The sequence below is a fragment of the Elgaria multicarinata genome, chromosome 2 (genome assembly GCF_023053635.1).
Source record: "Elgaria multicarinata webbii isolate HBS135686 ecotype San Diego chromosome 2, rElgMul1.1.pri, whole genome shotgun sequence".
Lineage (NCBI taxonomy): Eukaryota > Metazoa > Chordata > Lepidosauria > Squamata > Anguidae > Elgaria > Elgaria multicarinata.
Window position 1 is genome coordinate 61,467,948 of NC_086172.1, and position 16,167 is coordinate 61,484,114.

A 16,167-nucleotide genomic window follows, 5' to 3' on the forward strand; every position below is an offset into this window, starting at 1 on the left:
GTGAGCAACAAAGAGCTTGAGTCACAGAGTTAAATGTTTGTTATGTTTTAGTCTAGGTTTGGGTACAAGTGGGCAAGGGACCTTGCCGGAGTTACGGCTGGTGGGTGGTAAAGTGGGGAGAGAGTGTGAATTTCATTGGCTTGAGCGTGTAAAGGGGGAGGGGGAGGTATTAGTCCCTGCTGTCCTAAGTGTGTCATTCCTTTGTCCGTGTTTTTCCCCAAACCTCTTACGTGTTTACCTTAATGTGTGGACCCTTACGGAAGTGTGTAGTGTGAAGAATAAAAGTGTTTGAACCCTATCTCTGGAGTGTGCTGTTGCTTCCTTGAGAACCTAGACTACAAAGGGTTAACAAGCGGCAGTGAAGGGGCGTGTGCCTGGGCTGGCTGAGTCAGACCCCCCCCTTCTCCGGCCGGGGAATTGCTGAGTCAAACCAAGCGATTCCACCACAGCAGACAGGTACCAATCTAGCACATACACAGCCTCACCTGGTAGAGATGAAAAGGAGAAATTGAGCTGCTGATAAAGCAGTCAAAACTCTGGATGACCACACTCAACTGTTTCATGTAGTTGTTAAATATCATGGGGAACAAAAACTGACACTTGCAGAACGCTACACTGAAGAATCCAGGGAGCTAAGCAATATTCCCTAAGCACCACATTCTGGAGCTGACCATCCAAGTAGGAACAAAACCATTGCAATGCAGTACCTCCCACTCCCATCTCAAGACAATAATCCCAGAAAGATACCATGCTCAATAGTTGTGAAAACTACTGAGAGATCAAGGAGAATCAACAAGATCACATGCCCCCTGTCTCTTTTCTGACATCAGTCATCATACAGGGCAACCAAGACTGTTTCTATGCCAAAACCCAGCCTGAACCCCAGCTGAAATGGATCCAAGTAGTCGGTCTCATCCAAGAGCTGGCTGGCAACAACCCACTCAAGGACCTTGCCCAGGAATGGAACATTTGCCACCAGCCTAAAGTTATTAAGACTTTCTGGTTTCAGGGAGGGTTTCCTCAGGAGTAGTCTCACCACCACCCCTTTCCGGCAGTCTAGGACTACTCCCTCATTGCAAGGAGGCATTGATTAGCTCCCTGGCCCAGCTTGCTGTTCCCTTCCTGCCAGTTTTTATAGGCCAAGAGAGGAAAGGATTCAATGCAAAAGCAGTTACACGAACCTGTCCAAGCACCTTGTCATTGACCACAACAACCCCCTCTCCCCAGACCTCAAATGTACTCTGATGCTGGACCAAGTACCCCAGTGGGCACAGCTGGGAGAAACTAACTCCTCCCTGCTCACCCATCCAGATCTGTTATGCATGCCAGATCTGACACCACATCCACTATTAAATCACGATAAGGGACGTCTGGCATTTCAGAGCAGCCTCATCTATACACATAGCACAATGAGATAATAGAACAGTTTGCATCAGTTCAAAGGACAGGAAGGAATTGCATATATTAATGTTTTTTTCAAGTGAAAAACTGAATAGGCAACAACAGACAAAGGACTGGGGACTAGACCCTCTCCCTTTAGAATTCTAGTTTATGTCAGCAGGGTAGGAGTGAGAGAGCATTTAAAAACATGATTCCCGTTTGTAGTCTGAGATGGTGTCCTCCATTCTGCCATCTCATTCGAATGCATATGCAAATCCAGTCTAAATCACAGACTGCAAGAGACCCATTTCACACGGTTTCCATAAAAACAGTAATGTGGCATTTTAACTATGCCTTGCATGGATTTCCTACGTCACTTTTCTGCACAGAAGGAAGCAGTATGCCTTATGATAGGTCAAGGCCACTGGGAATTTTGATGTCTTTCCACAGCTGGATTGCAGTAAGACTTGAAAGCAGCAAAATGTGTTAGGTCTGATGAACATAGGACCAACTAAATGGCAGAAGGCTTTATATTTGGAAATATTGAAGACCAACTTTTGAGTTGCAATGTTATATTGAGATGTACTAAAGGATCCGTACAAACAGAGGCAAAGAACTACAACTGCTACACAAAGAGAAGCAAAGACTAGAAGTCCAGTAGAGGGCAGTAAAATTCTTCCAACGTCTGAAATATATGGATTGGCACCTGCTCAACTGAACGTCCAAGAAGTCAGAATTCTGATCATTATAAACCACTAAAATATCTATCCAGTTTGTGTGACCTCCTTTCAAAATAGGGAGTCAACACAGGTGTTTTTACCTTTATTAACTGAAGAGGGCCATACTGCTGCTTCAAGTACATAAAAGCATTTGTTATTTAGTAATCCAAGTACGCTTAATACAATTATGTTTGTATGTATGATTAAAATCCCAAACTGATGCACATTTACTTGGGAATAAATTCCACTGAACAGTATTACTTCTGAACTAACATGCACAGGATTAGGATTTCAACCATATACACATAAACAACTGTATCCATTTGTCAATTACATAAGTTTTACTTTTTAATTTCACAGCATCATAAACAAAACAAAGAACTTCACAGAGTGACTTAATTTAGTGACTCAGAACTGTAATCTCTCAAAACAGGCTGCATACTGTAACCCATTTTTTCAGAGTCCACCTCTCACTCACTAAACTACTACCTCTGTTCTACATGTACTTTCCAAAATGCAATTCAACAACTTCATCATAAAAATGTCATAGCTTCTTTTTACCCCAAAGAAAGGCTGATTTAATACTTCAAAGAAGCAAGCCACCTCATCCTCCAAAATCCTCAGTCTTCAAGTTCTCCCTGCAATGTCAGTGTGGTGTAGTGGCTAATGTGTTGGACTGGGAGTCAGGAGATCCGGGTTCTAGTTCCTACTCAGCCATGGAAACCCACTGGGTGACTTTGGGCCAGTCAGACTCTCAGCCAAACCTACCTCACATGGTTGTTGTTGTGAGAATAACATGGAGAAGAGGATTATTATGTATGCCGCCTTGGGTTCCTTGGAGGAAAAAAGGCGAGATATAAATGTAATAAATAAGTAATACTAACAAGTTTGTCAGGCAGGCTGGCTTGCTCTATCTTTCTCTGCTTCAGCTTTAATAAGATGGCACCAGGTCTATTCTCAAATGTGAGCTCATACAGCAGCCTTCCGCATCCTGGTGATGTCCAGATGCATTGGACTACAACTTCCATCAGACCCAGGCAGCACAGTCAATGGACAGGAATGTGGGGAGACCAAACCTTCTGGAGGGCAACAGGCTGTGGTAGGGTACTAGCGTACGGAGTGACACTGGTGTATTTAGGTGCTCCAAATTTGAAGAGACATCAACACACTGAAGAACCCAGGCAAAGGCTGACTGCAATCCAGTGCCTACTTAAAATTCCATCGGGGGCTGTAAATACTCAGGCACAGGGCTGAGGACTTAAATTATGCCCCAGTCCCATGGTTGTGTCTGCTTTAAAGCAATGATTAACTTCGCCCTCTGTGCCTACATAACAAACCGTAACATTCTGTGTGCATGTTTTCCAAAATAAATCCCACATAACCTGGAAGAGGCTGAATTACTATCCATCGCCTTAAGTGCCATACTATTTTCAATTTGATAATTGTAGTTTACCACAGCATTTAAGAAATTATCTTTCAAAGCCGTATAAGGATCCATGAGTCATCATGCCAAGAAAAATACTGCACTATTGTTATCCCTGTACTAAAATGCATCAGAAGCAGAATATATTACATGGGGGAACATTAAACCGTCTAGACACATTAGACAGAAAAGCACACCAGCTTCCTCCAATAACGCCCCCCCCCCCTAATGAAAAAAGGCACAGAAGGCACATGGAGTACCGGAAGATATTTGGAAGTCCTGGAAGAAAGCTCTTCTTTCTTTTTGGAAATTAACATTGCCCTATCTCCCAAGTCAGACTAAGAAGGGTTATGGATGACCGTGTGTTGTTTGAACATACACTTATTTAACAGCATCACTACTTCGTAGGTTGAGGAGAGGGAGATATAACCCTCTTAAAGGTCTGGAGACTTTAGACTTTAATTAATTCAATCCACATTTTTCAATCCACAACTCCTTCATTTTTACTGGAGCAAAACATGCCACAGAAACCAGGTTTTGCACTCTAAATGAAATAAACAAGCTGACCTGCAGTCTAGGAAAAAGGATATACGTAAAACGTGCTTTTATGGTGTGAATACCAGTTGTTGGACATTTTTACAGAGAAAAAAGAAAAGTCATCAAATCTATCAAAGGCCTTATTTAGGGCAGAGAATTTGTCGTATTGGGCCTGTTAACACACAACACCAGCAAATCATGAGTTAATTTACCCACAATTTGCTGCAGTATGTGCAAGGCAGGTTCTGCAGCTTTTTTGAATATTCAGCCTCTCTGACTGGGGATTGCTACATGATATCCAAACCCGGACACCATAGGTTACACAACTCACAGTTAATCTACAATAAGTAGTTAGGTTAACTACTGATTAACCTATAGTTAAGCCATGATTAGCTTCTCGTGTACGGATTCAGATGTCATGTAACAACCCCTGATTTTGGTAAATATTCAAAATGGGCATGAAACACGTCAAACACTCACCACGGCACATCCTGGGTTAATTAATCCACAATTTGCTTCCTTGACGCGTAAACGAGGTCATTGCCTAGTTTGCAAAGTACCTGGAATTTCCAGATAGGGCTGGAAAAATTCTGGCTTGAAACTGTAGAGAACTGCTGCCAGTTATTGTCAACAATACTGGGCTAGATGGACCAGTGGTCTGACTTAGTATATTCCTAGTATTGAAGAAGCCTTGAAGTAAATCAAGTTGCCTTCCTCTGAGGCCTTGGAGTCAAAATAGCCTGAAATGGCTCTCTCAGTTTCCCACACATGTATCTTTTATATCTGACTGTTTCATACCCATATGCATCAAGAAACCAAGTTGATGCTGCTGCATAATTTACAACAAAAATGCAGTTGTTACTATTACACTTATGCGTCAACCAAAGGTACAATTAATATGATTGGTAGAGCAATTTCTGCAATCATGTTTATGCAGGCTTAGTACATGAAGTCTAACTACAAAACCAGCTCTCTTTTGAGTAGGAAAGATGCTTTAATTTTACTTACCATTTGATTGGTAGGTCCTTGAGTACCATTAATACCAATCTATTCCCTAATTAGCTGCAAAGCTTAGGTAAGATTGTTTGCTACTCTCCCAAATGCCTCACCATAGTCCAAAGCAGTAACCATGGAAACAGGAACAGGAAAATGCTAAAAATCTAATTATTCATTGCACTATAAATAACATTTTCTAGAAAAAGCAAAGAGGAACATTTGTATCTAATGTTTTTACTTCCTTTTGCATAGTTACTTACAGGCATTCAACCCCCTGAGTTCTCTATCTGTTTAGAAGTGAAACAGGGCCACCCAAAAATAAGTTAGTCGTGGCTACTAGGAGGAGGGCTTTCTCTGCTGTGGCACCCTGGCTGCGGAATGAGCTCCCAGAGAGGTCCATCTGGCGCCTACACTGTACTCTTTTCGTCGCCAGCTGAAGACCTTTTTTATTCTCTCAATATTTTAACACTTAATTTTAACTTAAATTTAAATTTTACTGTTCTAACTCTATATTTTAATCATACATCAATTTTGCTGCGTGGTTTTATCCTGTTTGTGCTTTTTATACTGTATTTTGTATTTGTGTTTTTAACCTGTTTGTTGTTTTATTATGGTTTTAATTTTTGTGAACCACCCGGAGAGCTTTGGCTATTGGGCGGCATAAAAATTTAATAAATAAATAAATAAATTCTACCTGCCATAGGAACTCTATAGGTACACAGAAATATATGTGTTTGTAAATTAAAAGAAATATGTTTTTAAATAACAGCCTTAAAAGACTCAGATATACAGAATTTTGAAGGGGGTTAGAAGAGAAAAGTATGAATTAGTCTGCTCGAAAGTAGTGCAAATTAGGCCTAGGAGGACATGTGTCACCCTCACAAGCCTAAGGTTGTGTGTGTGTGTGTGTGTGTGTGTGTGTTTAAAAACAACAACTCCTCAGTGTCTTTTACACAGGGAACAAGAACAAATGAGATGCCATTTACCATCCATTGTAGCTGTAGTTATGCAGGTAAAAGGAATTTCTACAGCTGCTTTTAACAATTTCTTAGCTCCACATTATGACAGTAAGTATGGTATCTGCTTTACTATCCAGGGGAGAAGGGGCGAGCAGCAGGGGAACCACACATGTCCTTGTTCTATTTTATTCTAAGCAATACTGAGGCCCAGTATTGGGAAAATGTCGGAATATAAATAAATGTGATAATATAATAATACTGCTCTTACAGTTTCATAATATTTTACCTGCAGTTCTTACAAAACTGTCAGCACAGTATTGCACAGAACTTCCAGTGTGCTTCATGAAGCCACATGTTTCTGAACTGCTTACTATAAAGACTTCTTCACACAATATAGCATCAGCATCTTTTTCTATAATATTTGAAGACCATTTGTGCATCTGAAAACATGTGTTACACATGTCCAGAGGTACTGCAATTGGCCAAGTTTCCAAATATGTGGGTCTCCATATATGTTAATGGTCTCTGAACAGAAAAGCTTAGCCAACCCATGGTGGAACAGCAAAGACAGGTCTTTCTCTCTCTAATGGATGAAATGGCACTTATTCTAAAGGTCTGCCTGCTGTTTCCATTATTTTTTCTTTATTGTCACCATCACTGCCACCACCATATCTAAGCGTTTCACAAATTTTATATTGTTCATTGTAATCTCGATTTTAATTATTTAGGAACAAAGCTTAAAAAGAGGTTTGCTCAATATCACCTTTTAAGTCCATGGCTGGGCAAGGATGGAGATTTTCTCCCAAATCTTGTTTTTCTTGTGTAGAATTAAAAACATTGATTCATGAATGGCAGCTACTATATTTTTTTCCAATATTTAATATATCTTTTAATTCTTAGTGCCATAAAACAAGAGAAAGCCTAGTTTACAAGAGACACATATAAGAGAATGCCCAAGGTTTTTTAACAGGAATTCTAAGGTATACCAATGTTCAGATTTATGAGCGTCTAATGGCACTCAGCTGGGATTCATGAGACGAAATTCTTAAAGATGCTTATACAGAGTCTTCTGATACCTTCTATTAGTAAGAAAATCTAAAGCCGCCTGAAGGTGTTATTGACATTTTAGGTGAAAGCCAACTAATGTCTCTCCACCAACAGCAGGCTTCCATCAGTAGAAATCCCCTTCATAGGCATGGGGGTCTGCAGGTGAGAGGAAGAATGGTCCCTCTCCCCGTTCCACTGACAGAACCCTTATGACAGTGGAGGATAACTAGTTGGATTCCACCCATTCTTCCCCCTCCCCTGCAAAACATATTTTGGGCTAAAACACAGCCAACCCTAATCTATCCTCCCAAGTTAGAACAGGAACAACCTTTCCTTCCACTTTGCTTATTCAAGTATTAAAACCCATATATCAAAAGTACAACCCAATAACGTAATTTTTAACATCAATATTTTAACATCAACATCTTTATTATGGAATTCACTACCACAAGATGTAATGATGGCCACCAATTTAAAAGGCGGTTGTTTAAATTCCTGGAGGAGAAGGCTATCAATGGCTACTAGCCCTGATGGCTTTGTGCTACCTCCAGCATCCGAGACAGTAAGCCTGTGTGAACCAGTTGCTTGGGAACAGGGGTGGGAGGGTGCTGTTGCACCATGTCATGCTTCGTTGGTCCCCGGCCGATGGCTGGTTGGCCACTGTGTGAACAGAGTGCTGGACTAGATGGACCCTCGGTCTGATCTAGCGTGGCACTTATGTTCTTATCGAACAACAGAACAATTAAAACAATTCAGGGAAAAGGATGAGTTGCCTCAGCTAATATTCTAAGATTAAAGAAAGACAAGTGCAAGGTGACATCGTAGACTTAACACCTGGATTAGTTGTTCAACTAGATGGTTTCCCATATATAAGTATTTGTCTCACATTTTAGTATTGTAACACTGTTTTGAACATACTTTTGGATATTACTATAGTTACGTACAAGATATGTTCTTAAATATTTATCATGTTCCCCCCTCCTCCATGTATCAATTTCAGTTGCTAAGACTGACACAAAAACATACCACTTTCATATATTAAAAAACATTTAATTTAGATAGTATAGGGATCTAAAAGAGAGAGGATACCTATTAGCAAAATGACTTTGCAATTTAAATGTAGAACACTTCAAGAGACTTGAAACTTGGGTTAGAATTTTTGTAGCTTATGACAGACGAATCACTATTTTATCACATATGCCAACATCATCCTTTCTTTCTATTATCAATATTTAACCATCTCATTTATGACTGATCAATACAACATTTTCATTCAGGAAAATGGACACTCTCTTTATGGGGGTATAATTAGATTTCCCCCCATTAATATACACATACATTTAATAAAATATCCAAGATATTTTTTAAAACACATCTTTGAATCTAATTGTAACTTAAACCCATTAATCTGTTCCTAGCCATCAGCAACTAAATCTGTATGAGTTGTAAGAAATCAAAAGGGAAACAGCATGTACATCTAAGCACATAGTAATACTGATGGGTTTGGTCTTCCCAAAATTGATTACATTGGGAACTGGCTGCACTATAGGGCAAAAATATTTTGGAACTGGATATGACCTAGACAGTTGCAAAGTTCCTTTACATCAGCATCATATTCTTTAGACCTGCATTGGACAATTTTATGGAATAAAGGTGCATAATTTAAAACAGTCAAAATGTTTAAAGGATTACCAAACATTTTTTCTGCTGTTTCTTGCCCTGAATGACAACAATAATATTTCTGAGCTTTGTACTAATTAAAAAATGAAAACTGCACAATTTATTGTTAGTAGATCAACAGTTCCTAGTTTTCCCCAGAACATTTTCCTACTTCGATTTTGTTGCACTATCACAAAAATGAGACTAATGCCTAGCATGAACAGACTTACAATGCAGCCCTAGACATCTCTACTCAGAAGCAGATCTCATAGTTTTCAATGCAGCTTGTACCAAGGTAAGTGTGCATAAGACTGCAATCTTAGCTTGCAATCTTACACACACTTTGAATATAAAGTCCGTGAACTCAATATGAATTACTTCCAAATAAACATGTATAAAATGTCATCTTATAATTTCTTTATAGCGTAACACAGCATGTCAAGACAGGACCTATTCAAATGCACACCATTTAAAAAAATAATTTTCAACAATGCGTAGATTTTCAAATCAAACTGACTACCTTGAGAATTTCATAAAAAGAAATAAGCCAAATGAACAGCTTTTTACAGTTCATTTACTATGTCTTCTTCCCAGAGGAAAGGAACAATTAAAAAACCAAACAACCTCTGGCTCTATTCAGGCATAATGTATTAACAATAATCCATTAGAATGTCCTCCAACATGATAAGAGTGTATATGGACAGGAATAACGAAACTATGCATATCCATAACCAATATATTCCAGCAAGGTGTTTCCCACACTACGAAGAAATTTGCCAAAACACTGACACTACTCTAAATAGATGTGATCTTTCTCCAACTGAACTAGGTACTGAAGAATTAACATACCTTCATCCTGCTGGTATGTAGTGACATGGAATAAAGTTGCTGGAAGTATTGTTTCCATAATACCTGTTTTCTAAGATTCTGTAGGGCTCCTTTGAAGAAGAGCCTTGTTCTTAAACAGATGTACTGTTGATTATTCAGACATTTGGCAGGTAGATGCTGAGGCAGTTAGTTAAGGCACTTGCTGAAGCCTCAGCCACAATAGAAAATCAACAGCAGTATGTTGTGATGTCAGCAACACCTTAACCAGTCTCAACAGAGAAAAAGTGAAATGCATCAGAAGCTATATTGGGCTCTTCATTAGCAATTCAGCAGCAAGCAATGCAAATGTCCTATAAAACTGTAAGCATGCTATTAAAAGGCTGTAGGGATTTTTTTTATATCACTCTCCACTTCAGATTCAACACACACACACACCAATAAAACTACAGCATTCTTTATCCCCTTCTAATCACACCCAAAATAATTGAAACTGACAAGAAAATGCATTAAATTTAAGGTCTAAAAATAATGCTATTTTACCTTTTTTCTATTAAAGTCATACAGTGATGTAAAAGGTAAGCATTTATAAAATCCCTCTTCATGCCAACAACTGCCTTAAACTGTTAGAAAACAGTACTTCATTTTGTATTTTGAAAATTTTAGGTATTAAAAACAGGAATCTCTTATGCTAGGTTCTGTCAGCTTTTTTCTTAATACACATCACTACAATAGGACATACGCTTGTGAGTCTTGGCTAGTAGAAATTTGGGACGTTCCAATAGCATTCCATTCGTCTCCTTTTCCTCCCCATTCCCCCACCTCTGCTGCATAGGATCTGTTTTTCTGTCTCCTAACCTTAAAGCCAAGGAGTATAGCATAGTTATTTTATTTTTGAATAAATATTTATTGTTTTTTCACCCGAATATACATTGACAAAAACAGCTATCTTTGTTGCATGCCATCAATGCAGTTTCTTACTTTTGTAAAAGCACAAGACTTGAAAAATACCGTAGCCAGTCTTAAAACCCAAGCAGTCAGTTTGATTAATCAGCTAACAATTGCTCCGGTGATCCTATGAAACTGGCAGTGAAAAGATTTTATTTTTGCAGTATCAAGCACACTACATTCGTCTATCAGAGCTGCAGAATATACTAGATGTAGAAAAACAAAAGAATCACTTGTTGGAGAGAATTAAGAACTTTTCCATCTATATCTTAGAAAAACACATTCAAAACAGATGTTTACATTTAAGCATTCAAAGAAATTATGATCCAAAGAACCATGAAACCAGACCAGCCTTGGAACCGATTGTCAATGCCAAGGTTCAGCTCTGAACATGAGAGTAACAAAGAATTTCTGAGCCGTACATGCAAAACTGCCTCTCCACAAAGGCACCCTTCAGGCACAACTCACAGACAAGTTGGGTTTTTTGGTAAGATATTAGAAGTCTTGAGTTACTATGGTTATCCTCACCCTTCTCTGGGGTGTACAAAATTACAACAGGTTATGTTTTTTTATGTGAGTTGCTCCGGGTTCTTAAGCTTAATTTTGCTCCTTGACTGATGGAAGTGCATAGCAGGATGGAGGAAGAAAATTAAAATTTAAAAAAGTTACACATACAGATCTGAAGCTCTTCTCCTCTTACCTATGTCTTGCTATTTCCAACCATTCTAAAGTGCATGGAGATAACAAGTAAGTAGCCAGGAAGGCAACAGTGCACAACCAGTTGTTGAATGCTTAGTATCTCAATATCTCAATTAGTTATATTAGTAGACAATTCGTGATATGGTTTATTCTGAACAACCTCAAATTTATTCTCTTCCCTCTTATGCACAGGACTGTAACCAACTGTGTCAGCCCACTACCAGAACAGATATTGCTGGCAAAATGGATTCCCCCCCCTCCCCACTTGCATGCCCCTCAAATCTACTCCACAGAGATGAGGGACCCTCCAGAACAGATTTGGGTGGTGGAAAAGAAGTCCCATTCTGTGAGCAGAGGTACACTCGCAGAATGTTAGGTATCACCCATCATTTACTATATGCCAGTGTGCTTGTCCCTCAAAACTGCACAGCAAGATATGCATGACGATGTGGACAAGAGCTTCCCAAGAGAATATGTACTTCGAAGCTCCAGTTTAAATTTAGAAACAGCAAACTTGAAAATTGATGTAAAGGTATTCATGGCCAAGATTTGCAACAAGCTTCAAGTTACAATATTTTTTTAAAAAAAATAGTATTCCTTCAATTATACAAGACTGAGGAAAACAAGCTGGGAGGAATAAATCACACAATATACACACACAGCCTTTGTTTTAAAGTATTTGCTTCCTTCTTCTCAAAGTTATGCAATTTGAGATAAATTAACCTACTTTTCCAGTGCAGAAGACAAATTGTCTGTTTTTTTTAAAATGATGTTTTCAGTAGTACAACAATTTACCAAAAACACAAATATAAAAAATAGCAGAGGTATCAGTCAATTGTCTACAATGTATTAACCATACTCAATTTCTAAAAACAAAAGAAACAAAGATTGATTTGAACACATGTGGCCCTACTGTAAGCTTTATTTCTAGTTTTAACAATAATAAACAAGATCCACATTTCTAAGGCAGTATCCACTTACCAATAGGGGTTGAGGGAAGTGTCCAAATATCCCTTAATCTGGGACAATATTTTATCTTATCACCAACACCCATATTTTAATCAAACTGTTTTGGTTTAGACAGATCTCTAATCTAAGATGCATTTTGGCAGCTGTTTATTCAATGCACAATTACATTTTTCTGAATATGCAACCAACCACTTGCATAGAAGACAGCATGCTTCTTTTAAAACCAGTAACCCAACATTCACCTAGCTTTTTGAACCTAGTAAGCTCTCTTGTCACTAGTTTGTGGATGTCAGGTGTAAGAGTTAGGTGTTGCACTTAAAAAAAAACAGGGGATAAACATTTGATTGATTTAATCATGTAAATCAGCTTTTGTTCTTTAAAATATCAGCAAACAAATGCAATGTATATCCCCTCCATATTTGTAAAGAAAAGAACATTGTTAAAAGCAGGTATCTACAGTTTTTGGCTGGCATTGCTAGCCAAAGCAAAAACTATATTCGCCAGTCCCTCTCATCGCTGGGCATATTGTCTACCATTACCATTTCTCCACAAAAAGGCTGGCGGGAAGAGCATGCCAGGTTGGGCAATGCTGGTCAGAGGCACCCCAAGCACCTGTGACCAACATTCATGGAATGAACCCTCCCCTCCCAGCCTTTCCCAATCGGAAAAGGCCAGCTGGGTGCTGTCATCTTCAGAGACCCAAGCACCCAACCTTCCTTGTTGGCAACTCATCCTTCTTACCAGTGGTATCTGTCCACATCTTTTGTGGATATTGGATGTATGCCTGTACAACCATAAACTAAGTTGTCAAAGTCAAGCTTTTGATTTCTGAAAAACATATCTGCTAAAGTAGATTGAGAATTAGAATTCACTCTTGTGGTCTGACTGAGGGTGTATTTCGAATGCATCTAAGCTCTGGTGCAAGACATTAATTTAATTACACCTAAGATTAATCTTCTTGTTTCCTATGTCTACAGAGACCTCTTTTTTATTTATAATATGCAGGTACTGGCAGGAGTTAGCCTGGCTTACTGCCAGCAGAAGCACAAATACCGTATTTCTTCGATTGTAAGACGCACACTAATTTCAGTACCACCAACAGGGGGAAAAAACCCTAAGACACACCCGCGATTCTAAGATACACTTTTAGAGATGTTTATATGGGGGGAAAAGTGTGTCTTAGAATCGAAGAAATACGGTAGTTATGGTAGTTTCTGTAAGAATATGCAAGTAGCATGGCAGGAAAAAATAATTTTGAGTCCTGGGCAAAACCATAAAATCCTTATGCACACAGACTACAAGTGACTTTTATTAGTGCTTTCAATAAGAAGCGTGAAATAACATTTAGCACTAAAAACTCAAACAAGATATAAGGAATTGATTGAACTCTACTCCTCTCCTCTCCTCTCCTCTCTTACGCATATCATACCAGCTTGCTACCAATTAATTTCTGGGCTCAATATAAAGTGCTAGTGTTTATCGTTAAATTCCTATATAGCTTAGGACAGCGGTGAACAACCTCTCCAGCCCATGTAGCCTCTTTGGGTTCCTCCGAGGGGGGGGAGCTTAGGCTCCAAGCCCCATCCCATGGAGGAATCCCCTCAGAGGGGAACCCCCTACAGCTATTTGAAGTTAGAGATTAACAGTGGGGATTTATCTCTAGTAAGCATCAGCAGCAGAACCTCCGCAGTTATCCCTGGTCTAAGATCAGAGACAGAAGCAGTAGAATGAGGGACAGCAGACACTAGGGTTTTGCCCACACCGGGGAAAGTGGCTGCTCTCCTGTGTGCAGGTGATGCCCACTGCTCCTCATCCCCATTACTATCTCCAAAATTGGCAAAAGTAGCGGAGGTGAGGGACAGTGGGTGTTGGAACTCATCTAGTCTCTTTGCGGGCAAGTCTCCTTCTGCTTAGTCTGCCCCGGTGGGGTGGGCAAAGCTGCTGAATCCCCTTTGTTCCTCCATCGGAGAGGTGAAGGGGATTCAGTCACTTCTCCTTCATGAGCCCCAACTCCTTTCCCATTGCGAGAAGGAGGCAGGAAGGGAGAAGATAGGGCAGAGCTTAACTAGTCTTCATTGCTCTTCCATTATTGTTTGTTGTTACATCAGGAATAGACGTATTCAACTTTTGTGTACAAGGGAAGAAGGGAGGAAAGCAGAAGGGTTATGATAAGGCTCATGTTTATAATGCTAAACTATGTTTTCATTTTGCTTCTGAATAGCTTCATACAAGGAAGCCATGGTACCTTACTTATCCCATAGAAAGACAAGATATGCTTGTCACCTTACAACCAGAATGTCATAGAAACTGCCTTAACCCTGATTTGGTGGGTGCATATACAATGCTTAGACAACACAAACCATAATGTACAAACTGATTTGAAACCATGGTTTTAGATCCTGGTTTGTGGCCATGCCTTTACCATGGTTTAGGTACTCAGATATGATGCTTATCCATGGTTAAGGAAAACAAACCATGTTTAAGTGTTATGTCCACTGAAGCGATGTCCATTACCACCCACCATAATTCTCTGTATGCAATAGGATCAAGCCACTTAATGTCTCCATGGCAGGCATATCTCTAGAATTCAATAGTTTCTCATGCTATGTACGCAACATACAAGCTGTGAGGGACAAGTTACAAGCAGTGGAACATAAGCCACATTCATAAACTTTGATAATTTGAATGGCAGACACACATAAAGGAGTACTCCATCTTTAAAAGCAGAACACAACACTGAACACACTGCATAACTTTACTGAACAGAATCCTTCAGAGAAAGGGAAGAAATCACAGTGTATTAAAAGGACAAGAGTGACAGCACAACTCTTAACAATTCCTACAGGAGCACCTAATTCTTGTTTGAAGTGAACATAAGCCAAAAATATTCAAGGAATTCAGATTAGCCCAGTTTGGATGATCATTTGACAGTTCATGAAGTCGGGAACAAGAGCTGAGACAAGCACTCCTTGACCCTGGCTTGTTGTTGTTGTTGTTTTTAAATAGAATTTCCTGGTTTGGATGCAATAGAGAAACCTGGCTTAATACAAGCTCAAAACAGCATGCACAATGGGTGGAAAGCACAAGAGAAGGGGAGTGGCAAGAACACACTGGAGCGTGTTCAGAGGAGGGCAACCAGGATGATCAGGGGTCTGGAAACAAAGCCCTATGAAGAGAGACTGAAAGAACTGGGCATGTTTAGCCTGGAGAAGAGAAGATTGAGGAGAGACGTGATAGCACTCTTCAAATACTTAAAAGGTTGTCACACAGAGGAGGGTCAGGATCTCTTCTCGATTCTCCCAGAGTGCAGGACATGGAATAACGGGCTCAAGTTAAAGGAAGCCAGATTCCAGCTGGACATCAGGAAAAACTTCCTGTTAGAGCAGTACGACAATGGAATCAGTTACCTAGGAAGGTTGTGGGCTCTCCCACACTAGAGGCAGCTGGACAAGCATCTATCAGGGATGCTTTAGGGTGGATTCCTGCATTGAACAGGGGATTGGACTCAATGGCCTTGTAGGCCCCTTCCAACTCTGCTATTCTATGATTCTATGAAGTAGCAGCACCTGGTCCCAACACTCATTCCTGGCTTCATAAAATGTAGTTTAAGAAGCCAGGAATGATTGTCACTTACCAGGACATTCAATATTATAACTAGGAGTCTAATTACGGCCTTAGTCCTGTTCTAGGCAAGCCTCCATATTGGTGAAGGAACAAGGCTTAAACATACTCTGGCTCTCACTGATGAGTCAGTAGATAGATACAGCTTGATTTGGGGAGACCAACATGTTCTAATTGAGCGTTCACATTTCCCGTAACATAGTTGCCTTGAAACACAAGTTTAAAATTATGAGAAGTCTCTCAGCAGTCCATTTTTAGAAATTTCCCCCCAATCTTACAGCCAAAGTTACCCGTACATATACCATGTGACAGTTGGCTCGCTCCTGTCCATCTGATTAAATCAAATAATTGAACTGAAAACCAGTCCTAACAGTGCCCCAAGCAA

General features: G+C 39.7%; 1 protein-coding gene across 4 annotated transcripts in view; it reads right to left on the reverse strand.

The window, feature by feature from the left end:
• Window positions 1-16,167, reverse strand: part of R3HDM1 (R3H domain containing 1) — an 87,267-nt gene that overhangs the window by 67,146 nt on the left and 3,954 nt on the right. Inside the window, exon 1 of one of the 4 annotated variants that reach the window (XM_063116597.1) lies at window positions 9,570-9,749. The exons of the other annotated variants lie outside the window; for them this stretch is intronic. The gene's annotated coding sequence lies outside the window, so the exon portion shown is untranslated. Of the gene's footprint in view, window positions 1-9,569; window positions 9,750-16,167 lie in introns of those variants that run through there. 4 annotated transcript variants of the gene reach the window in all.